The sequence below is a fragment of the Chiloscyllium punctatum genome, chromosome 1 (assembly GCF_047496795.1).
Source record: "Chiloscyllium punctatum isolate Juve2018m chromosome 1, sChiPun1.3, whole genome shotgun sequence".
Taxonomy (NCBI): domain Eukaryota; kingdom Metazoa; phylum Chordata; class Chondrichthyes; order Orectolobiformes; family Hemiscylliidae; genus Chiloscyllium; species Chiloscyllium punctatum.
Window position 1 is genome coordinate 56,928,653 of NC_092739.1, and position 10,355 is coordinate 56,939,007.

Consider the following 10,355-nt stretch of genomic DNA (forward strand, 5'->3'; position numbering starts at 1 on the left):
GAAATTGCGGTCTTTGAAGAAGGAGGCCATTTGGGTTGTTCGGTAGTGGAATTGGTCCTCCTGGAAGCAAATGCGGCAGAGGCGAAGGAATTGGGAATATGTGATGGCATTTTTACAGGGGGCAGGGTGGTAGGAGGTGTAATCTAGTCTTCAAAGACCGCAATTTCCCCTCCGACGTGGTCAACAATGCTCTCCACTGCATCTCCTTCACTTCCCGCACCTCTGCCCTTAAACCCCGCCCCTTCAATCGCCACCAGGACAGAACCCCACTGGTCCTCATCTTCTACCCCACCAACCTCCAGATACATCGTATCATCCTCCGTCATTTCCGCCACCTCCAAACAGACCCCATCACCAGGGATGTATTTCCCTCCCCACCCCTATCAGCGTTCCGGAGAGACCACTTCCTCCGTGACTCCCTCGTCAGGTCCACACCCCCCACCAACCCAACCTCCACTCCCGGCACCTTCCCCTGCAACCGCAAGAAGTGCAAAACCTGCGCCCACATCTCCCCCCTCACCTCCCTCCAAGTCCCCAGTGGATCCTTCCATATCCATCGCAAATTCACCTGCACTTCCACACACATCATTTACTGTATCCACTGCACCCGATGTGGTCTCCTCTACATTTGGGAGACAGGCTGCCTACTTGCGGAACATTTCAGGGAACACCTCTGGGACACCCAACCAACCCAACTGCCCCGTGGCTGAACACTTTAACTCCCCCTCCCACTCCACCAAGGACATGCAGGTCGTTGGCCTCCTCCATCGCCAAACCCTGACCACATGACGCCTGGAGGAAGAGCACCTCATCTTCCGCCTAGGAACCCTCCAACCACACGGGATGAATGTAGACTTTTCCAGCTTCCTCATTTCCCCTCCACCACCTTATCTCAGTCCCAACCCCCAGATTCAGCACCACCCTCTTGACCTGCAATCTTCTTCTCGATCTCTCCGCCCCCACCCCCTCTCTGGCCTATCACCCTCACCCTCACCTCCTTCCACCTATCGTATTCCCAACGCCCCTCCCCCAAATTCCCTCCTCCCTACCTTTTATCTCAGCCGGCTTGGCACACCAGCCTCATTCCTGAAGAAGGGCTTATGCCCGAAACGTCGATTCTCCTGCTCCTCGGGATGCTGCCTAGCCTGCTGTGTTTCTCCAGCACCACATTTTTTAACTCTAGCCTCCAGCATCTGCAGTCCTCACTTCCTCCATAATGAAGAAGGTGTTTGGTATGTTTTCCTTTATTGGTCAGAGTATTGAGTACAGAAGTTGGGAGGTCATGTTGCAACTGTACAGGACATTGGTTAGGCCACTGGGAATATTGCGTGCAATTCTAGTTTCGTTCCTATCAGAAACATATGTAAGATTTGAAAAGGTTCAGAAAAGATTTACAAGGATGTTGCCAGGGCTGCAGGATATGAGCTATAGGGAGAATTTGAATAGGTTAGGGCTGTTTTTCCTGGAGTGTTGGAGGCTGACTTTATAGAGGTTTATAAAATCATGAAGGGCATGGATAGGATAAATAGACAAAGTCTTTTTCCTGGGGGGAGCCCAGAACTAGAGGGCATAGGTTTAGGGTGAGAGGGGAAAGATATAAAGGAGACCTAAGGTGTAACTTTTTCACGCAGAGGGTGGTACATGTATGGAATGAGCTGCCAGAGGAAGAGGCAGATGTGAGTACAATTGCAACATTTAAAAGGCATTTGGATGGATGTATGAATAGGAAGGGTTTGGAGTCTTATGGGCCAGGTACTGGCAGGTGGGACTAGATTAGGATGGGATATCTGGTCGGCATGAATGAGTTGGACCGAAGGGTCTGTTTTCATGCTGTACATCTCTATGACTCTATACCTGCTATTGTGATTCTCAGAAGTATGTTACAGTTAATATCCATAAGAGTTTGTACTGATACACAATACTGCCTTTTGTGAAATCATTGACTTTGTCATTTTTCTGTAGATAATGGAGAACATTTTACAAGCTCTACTGAGGTTGCCATTTATCGGGATGAAGTGCTAATAACAGCGAAGACCAATCAAGAACATTTAGAGAACTTAAATGTTTCTCCAAGGTTTGAGTACACCTTAAGAGGGAAAAATGTGATCCAAGCATCCCAAATGACCTGCTTGGATTACAGAATCGGAACATTACCCATTTGAAGACAAAGTTAGGGCATTCAAAGGTGCCCTGCCTCCCACATCTGTACTGGAGCTTGGGTCTTTCATTGGGTTAATGAATTATTATGGAAAATTCATATGTTGTCTAAGGTGTTGGCATACTACATACCAAGCGAGATGTGCTGACATATGATGTCTCAGTACAGTATTAAGGGTAGTGTTGGCTCACCAGTGGCCCAGCAGAGAGGAATGCCCAGTAGCAGATGTTTTCCAGACATTGGCTGATGCCGAACAAAGACATGCCCAGATAGAGAAGAAAGATTTGCCGGTCACCTTTGTTGTGAGAAAGTTTCACTAATACTTCTACAGATTTAAATTTGTAATAGTACTGGACCACTACCCCTGCTAGGGCAACTAAAAGAGGACAGTACCATGTCTTCCATTATTTCAAGCCAAATTCCGCAGTGGGCTATTATTCTAGATGCGCACAATTACAAGTCGGAACACCGTCCTGGAGGTCCAGAGTCAAGTGCTAGTGCCTTGAGCCACCACAACCTGGAGGATGCACCACCTGTGGTGCTGCCAGTCAAAGAGTCTATTCTGGTTTTAAACTTTCTGGACACCCTTCCGGTCACCGCTGATAGTATCAAGCTGTGGACACACACAGATCCCACTCTGGCAAAACTAAAGCAGATGGTTGTGATGGGGGAAACAGAAGGACCATCACAACCAAAATTGAAACCTTTCAGGACCCAGTGAGATCAGATCACCATAGAGGATGCTTTATTATTATAGTGAACAGTAGTGGTTGTCCCATTTAAAGGTTATTTCCAGATACTGGCTGAACCCCACCAGGGTTATTCAGGGGTTTGCAAAATGAATGTGTTGGTAAAACATTATTTTTGTGGCCAGGATTGGATGGGATGTCAAACATAGCTGCATTGGTGTGGCAATGCCCAGCTTCCTAATGAGGATAAAAATTACTTCCAGAGGCTCCCCCCACATTTGAGTGAGGCGGGGGGTCGGAGTTGGGGAGGAGGTGTGAAACAGCATCAGGAATGCCAAGTCTGGACCCAACACTTCACTAAGCAAGAGAGGTAGTTTACTTCAGGGGATGAAGTTTGGTGTCGAGACCATGAGAATGGGCCTGCATGGGTAAGAGGCATGGTCGGTGTGAGGTCAGGCCCTCTGACGTAAAGTTCAGGTAGGAGATGCTGTATTGAATGAGCAAATGGACTGCATGAAAGCTGCAAGCTTGCAAACAGGACAGGAGCAAAACATACCTGGCACCTCAACATCTAGTAAGGCTGTCAGAACCCGTGGGTTCTCCTGCTCTGTCTAGTGCCGATGAAACTACTGAGAATTGGGATGGACACGGCAGATGTTGCAGGCAGCCCCGACACTGTTACTGCCTGAAGATGATGAGTTTTGGCTAGTTGCTCCGGGTGCAAGAGGTGGGCTATGATCCAGCTGACACTGACAGTTTCTGAGGCAGAGTCAGAGGAACCCAACCTGGTGTGAAAATGCCCCAGTAGAAGCTACAGGAAAAAGAACAGGCCTATATCCAGTACCTAGAGGGGGAGGGATAAATGTGATTGGAATAAGGTCAGCTAGGTGAACCTCAAAATATGAGTTCCTGATTGGGGCTGTTAATCTGGCCCAATCAGGGAGTCTTGGCTGACAGATATAAACAGTAACATCAGGAGTTCTGCTTATACTAAGAGCCAGCTCTGAGCTAGCTGGGTCGGTGTCATGTACTATGCACCTGTAAATAAAGGGTGACTTGGTGACGGGAAAGTCTTTATCGAGTTATTTCATTGGCAGAGAAAAAGATTGTTGATAGTAAGCCAGGTTGGAAAGGAAGCTAGATAAGTAATAATGGGGACAATGAATGGTTGGAAATGGATTGGTTGTGCTGAAAGCAACCAATTTCATGACAGGACCTGGGGTTGTAAATGTAGGTAAAAGACATGAAAGGAACTGCTCATGCTCTGAAATTATTCAACTCGATGTTAAGTCCTGAAGTCTGGAAGTTACCTAAGCAATAATTTCAGGTAGTGTTCTTCCAACTTGTGTTGAGTCTCGCTGGAGCACTGTTGCAGACCTAGGACAATAGAGTTGACATGGAAACACAGTGTAGTGAATTGGCAGGCAACTGTAAGCTCGGGGTCACTTTGACATGCAGAGTGTAGATGTTATGGAAATATTTACCAAGGTGTATCAATGAAGAAATAATCGGAGCTTGTCAGCAATTATCATGGAGTATTTTAACCGACATACAGTCCACAAAAAACATGCATAAGAATAGTCCAGAGTGTTTTCAAGACAGTTTCTCAGGCCAATGACTTATGGTATAAACCAGAAAGCAGACTATACTAGAACTGGTACTACCCATGGGTTAAGATTAATTACTGATCTCAAAGTGAAAGTGGCCCTGGGTAGCAGCAACCATAATATGATTGAATTTTACATATTGTTTAAGGGAAAGAAGTGTGGGTCCAAGGCTACTGTTTTGTGTAAGAGAAAGGGCCATAATGAGGATATGAAAGTAAAGTTAGCAAGAGAACTGACAGTTTAAGTTACGGGATAGGCCAAGAGAGACGTAGCAGCAAATATTGAAGGACATAGCCTACAAAATGGAAAGATAGGTAGATTCCAGCAAGTAAGAAAAATTCAATGACCTTATCAGAGCAGAAAAGATAAGTGACCTGACACATTCAAATGCCAATTGCAACTTTTGCAGATTTCTCTTTGACATGGATGGCAGATCCATTGGAGAGCATGAGAAACTTTTTTTTAATTCACTCATGGGATGTGGGCTAAGCATTTACTGCCTGTTTTTTTTTAGTTGCCCTTGAGAAAGTGGTAGTGAGCTGCCTTCTTGAATATCTTCAGGCCATGTTCTATAGGTAGAACCGCAATGACGTCAGGGAGCAAATTCCATGATTTTGACCAAACATACTGAAGGAAAAGTTGCATATTTCAATTGAGGATGGTGAATGGCTTAAAGGGGAACTTGCAGGTGGTTGTGTTCCCATACTGTATATCTGCGGCCCTTGTTCTAGTGATTCTAGAAATGCTTCCTGGAAGTGGTCGAGGATATGAAAGGTGCTGCTTAAGGAGCAATGCATCTCATAGGTGGTACACACGCTGGCTACGGAATGTTGATGGTGGAGGGTCTGGATAATTGTGGATGTGTTACCAATCAAGCAATGTGCTTGTTCTAAACAGTGTCAAGCTTCTTGTGTCTTGTTTGAGCTGCACTTACCCAAACAAATAGGGTGTATTCAACTACTTTGTCTTGCAGATGATGGGAATCAGGAGGTAAGTTCGTCGCCAATACTTTCCTAGTCTCTGACCTGCTCTTATAGCCATTGTGTTTATATGGCTAGTCCAGTTCAGTTTCTGGTCAATGGTAACTCTCATGATGTTGATAGTGGATGGTAATGATAACACCATTGAATATCTAGGGGTGGTGGTTAGATTGTATCTTATTGGAAATGGTTATTGTCTGGTGTTTGTATAGCACACATATTGTCTGCTGATTTTTATCTTGGGAGGTGGTGGCCTTGTGATATTTTCTCTTGAATATTAATTCAGAGATCCAGGTAACATTCCATGGCAGATGGTAGCATTTTATTTCAACACAATAGAAATCTGGAATGAATGGTGTAATGATGACCTTGAAACTACTGTCAATTGTCAGGAAAAATGGTTCACTAATGTCCTTTAGGGTTGGAGGTCTGCCATCCTTGCCTGGTCTGTCCTTTATGTGACTCCAAACCTGCAGCAATGTGATTGAAAACATAGCCTAGCAAACAAATCAATTGTGTCATCCACCAGAAGAGAAACATATGGGTTGGCAGCTAAAGCCAGAATCCCAGGCTAATGAAACAGTCTGACATTGACATAAGCCAATTGACTAAGTATCCCATGGGGTATCAACAGCGAAGTCAATGCATTTCTAGTGGTTTCCAATAAACTGGAATTTTTTTGTATGTTAAACCTTGTACTCCAAGATACCACACCCAGCCCCTGAGGTTAGCATGGTGGTAATGTTGCATGACCTCCAAATCCTTGGTCCCAGTGTATGGATTATGAGACCACCATGAATTCACGACCTTGCATAGCAGCTTAAAATTTTAATTTTATTATTTAACACATCTAGGCATGGTTGAATGCTGACGATGTGGTTGGGTGATGGAATGGGGGTGTTGGGGATAGGCTTAGAGGCTGATTCGGGCGGGGCTATTTGCTCTTTGAGTAGTGGAATTTGGGAAGAAATTGGGTCCTGTCTGCTTTCTAGGGGCTTATACAACTGTTAGGATGATTTATAGATGATACCGTTAACATGTTTGCAATGAACTAACAGAAGAAGTAGTGGAGAAGTCCACAATTACAGCATTTAAAAAACATTTGGACAGGTAGTTGAATAGGAAAGGTTTTGAGGGATATGGGGCAAACACAGGCAAATGGGGCTAGTTTAGTTTGGGAAATCTGGTGATCATGGACAAGTTAGACCTAAGAGTTTGTTCCCATCATGTATTACTGTTCAGCATCTGAGTATCTGGAATAAAACGTTTTATGACCTTCTCAAGGCCAACTAGGTTTTGGGCAATATTTGCGAGTCCAGCTAACAATACCCACATCCCATGAATCGATAAACAGAAACACTATTTAAAGTCCATATTGTCTTTCGGGTAAGGGAATTTGCCTTCCCTACACAGTGGGAATTTGCCTTCCCCACAGTCTACGTGACCTCAGCCCTTCTACTCAGCAAGGTAGTTAGCTCTTAATTGCCTTCTGCAATGACCTAGCAAGCTGTCAACTTTGAAACCTTTCCGGAAATGTTGAATAAAACTAAGATTGGATATACCACCTTGGCATCACTATAAGCAGTGGAAATGCCAAAGGCATACCTTATCCAATAGAGTCTGCGATGCCCTCCACGTTAACCTTTGGGGATTTGTGCCAAAAGATTGGGAAAGATGTTTCACAGATTAGTCAAGCAACAACCTAACCTAATCATTCTCATTGTATTATATCTTCCATTCAAATCTTCCTTCATCATTTTTAGGTGTGCCCTGTTCAATGGGCTGGGCAGACATAATAGAGGTGCTGATGTAGTAGTCTCAAGTTCAGAGGATGTAATTTGGTGAAGGACATATCTGCTGGTCTTGGAGTGTGGCAGTTGGTGAGAGAACCAACACTAAGGAAAAGCCTATGTGACCTAATCAATTCCACATCAATTTACCTGTTGTGCTTTGATTAGAATGACCACCACACCGTCCTTACGGAGGCTTAATGCTGTCTTAACACTGTGGGCACCTTGTGTCGTGTGGCACTACTATTGAGCTAATTGGGAAAGATTAAGAAGAGATCTGGGAGGTCAAAATTTGGTATCCATGAGGCAGGCCATCAACAGCAACGGAATTGCATTCAAACAGAATCTGTACCTCATGATCCAGCAGTTCCTTCCCTCTTGCTATTATTGTCAAGCCAACAAACTAAACCTTGAAAAATGAGAAATGTAAGACACATGTCAGGAGCAGTATTGGGCATATCTAAAAATGTGGTCTCAACCCGGTGAAGCTACAATACATGATTGCTAAAAAGCAGGATAAAATAGACAGCATTAAGCAATCTCAGTCAACAGTTCAGATCAAAGCTCTGTACTTCCACCATATCCAGTAAGGAATGGTGTTAAACAACCATATTAGGAGTGAGCTCCCATAAACGCTCCTAGTTTTAGTGAAGAAGGTACTCAGCATGTCAGTAGAAGGGCAATGTTGAAACATTTGCGATCATAGTGACTTCTGTAACCCCTTTTATATTTTCCATTTTAACATTGATAAGCTAATGGGGTCGTTTTTTTTCATTTAGTGTTGTAAGATCTGTGTTTTATTGTTATTTCTCACTGGTCTGATTTAGGGCATGTTACTTGATTAATGCCTCTCCTGCTCTGCAACATACCCTATGCCAGCTACTCACTGACAGCACTCTTTGTTGCTTCCTGACTCACCCTCTCACCACCTGCTTGCTGCTTCCCTTTCATGAACCACATCTATATTACCTATTTTATGGTTAGTCACAGAAAATATTGATAAGGACAAACATTAATTTCCACCAGAAGAAAACAGAGTTGACAAATATATGATTATGAAACATGCTTAATTCCCACAGATACACCAAATCTCTCAATTTAATACTGTGTTTGAATGTTGGTTTTGAACACCAATAGTCATTTCATAGGAAAATTCTTTGACCCAACTCATCCATGCCGACCAGTTTTCCTAAACTGCACTAATCCCATTTTCCTGCTTTTGTTCCATATCCCTCTAAACCTTTCCTCAAAACCTTAACTGTTCATTATATTTTGTTATAAATTCTAAGGGATTTATCAAAGACGTAGAAGTCAACATTCATTTTGACATTTCCAAGATACAGTCGTTAAGAAGTCAGTTTCAATAAACATTCAGTACACTGCTGAAAAAAAATACGAATGATTATCAACCTTTCTCTGTCAGATGCTGGCTGACTAACTACATATATCCAGCAGTCATTATAAGAAACTGTTTTACTTTTGATCTGTTTTAGTTAAGATCGTTGAATGTCAGCAATCGCAGGCAACAGGAACAATGGAAATATCTCTGTTATTTTGCTTAATTACCCTGAAGTTACTCTTATAAATATCTCCTTTGTGGTTAAACTATAAGTCCAATTGTTACTTAATTTGTCAATTTTCTGTTGTGAATTTTTGTATAGTCTTTTTTTGTAGCGCATCATGCTCAATTTGTTTTTGTGATGCAAGAACTCTGAACTTGTAAAGTGATTGTCAACACTTGTGAGTCTATCCAGTTCAAGTCAGGTAAACAACAATAACTTTTTGTCATAAATTGTTATACTGATTTAACCCCATAGATAAGCTACTTGCTGATGTAAAAGCCAATGTTAACATGACAACCACAAAACATGGGGCATTTATATTATAAAAGCTTTAAGACCACTTTATGGCTTATTGTTGACTTTGTTTTCATGGCAGATGTTATAAAAGTGGCTCATGATTATCAAATGCCTCTTTACATAGATAAAGATGAAAGAAGACTTGAATATAAAGCAGAAAAGAATCCCAGCATTGTATGCAGTAAACAATCAATATTACCTGTCCCCATTGTGGAAAACACAATACATGGAAAATGAACACATTCTGCAACAAGTACAAGTAGAAGGCATGTTGAAGCTTGTCCTAACAAGTGGAGTGGTACAATGTATGTTTGACATTATTAATCTCTCGCGTAAAAGTTACCAATTTTAGCCATAGATCAAAGAGCAAAGCAGAGGCCTGATGATCAACTGTGTGGAGAAATGCCAGAGATTCTGTTATGTAATTATTCTTGCACATCTTCTCCCAGCCAAACTGTGCCAGCAGCGGCAGTGCGGTGAAGTGCGGTTGCAGCAGAGTCGTCATTTTACCAGCAGGGACTTGAAGCATTCATGGTGGAAGAGCATGGATCCAGGCCCATGGCTGAACTTGAAGCCGAAGCTGTTCCAATGACCACCTAACTTTATTGAGATAAGACAATAAAGTTCATCTCATAGACTTATTTTGTGGCTTCTTATTCTGTTTTTGGTTTATTTTCTGTGTTTTAAGATAGCACCAGAGAGTAGCAACACTAAACACGTGTCTTTGTTATAAATGCATGTAACGTTAAATACATTACGTCAAAAATATAGAGAAGTACCAGCAGAGACTTTGAAGCACATTGTCTGCTTTCCAAAAATGTATTATCATGAATGATTTAGTCTCAAGCTTGAATGTCACAGATCAATGAAAAGGAGCAGCTGTCAATGAAAGGAATAAAGAGAGTTATACGCTGCATCATGTAAGAAGGTATAATAGTATCCAAAAATGGGAAAAGAGCCATTCCTTAACATTTTCTTGTTCAACATGATGTCCTCAAAATTAAAGAGCACAAATGACCCTTTGTTGTTTGATTTATTGTTGTCACATGTACCACAATGCAGTGACAAGTGTTGTTTTGCATGCTGTATAGGCAGGTCATACCATACAAAGTGCAACACGGTAGCAGAATAGACTGCAGAGTACAGTGTTACAGCCATAAAAATTGTGCAGAGGGAGAGATCAACATTAATATTTGAGAGGTCTATTCAAACGTCTGATACACTGTTCAGAGGTTCCACTGTAGTACGCTCCAGTTAAAGTCTCTCATGGCA

The 10,355-nt window shown here is 42.6% G+C and overlaps 1 long non-coding RNA gene across 1 annotated transcript in view; it reads left to right on the forward strand.

Annotated features, from left to right (window-relative positions):
- LOC140469079 (uncharacterized) overlaps positions 1-10,031 on the forward strand; it is a 36,403-nt gene extending 26,372 nt beyond the window's left edge. Inside the window, exons 2-3 of the long non-coding RNA XR_011955955.1 lie at positions 1,963-9,388; positions 9,533-10,031. This is a non-coding gene — a long non-coding RNA (uncharacterized lncRNA). The remainder of the gene's footprint in view (positions 1-1,962; positions 9,389-9,532) is intronic.
- The last annotated feature ends 324 nt before the right edge of the window (positions 10,032-10,355 follow it).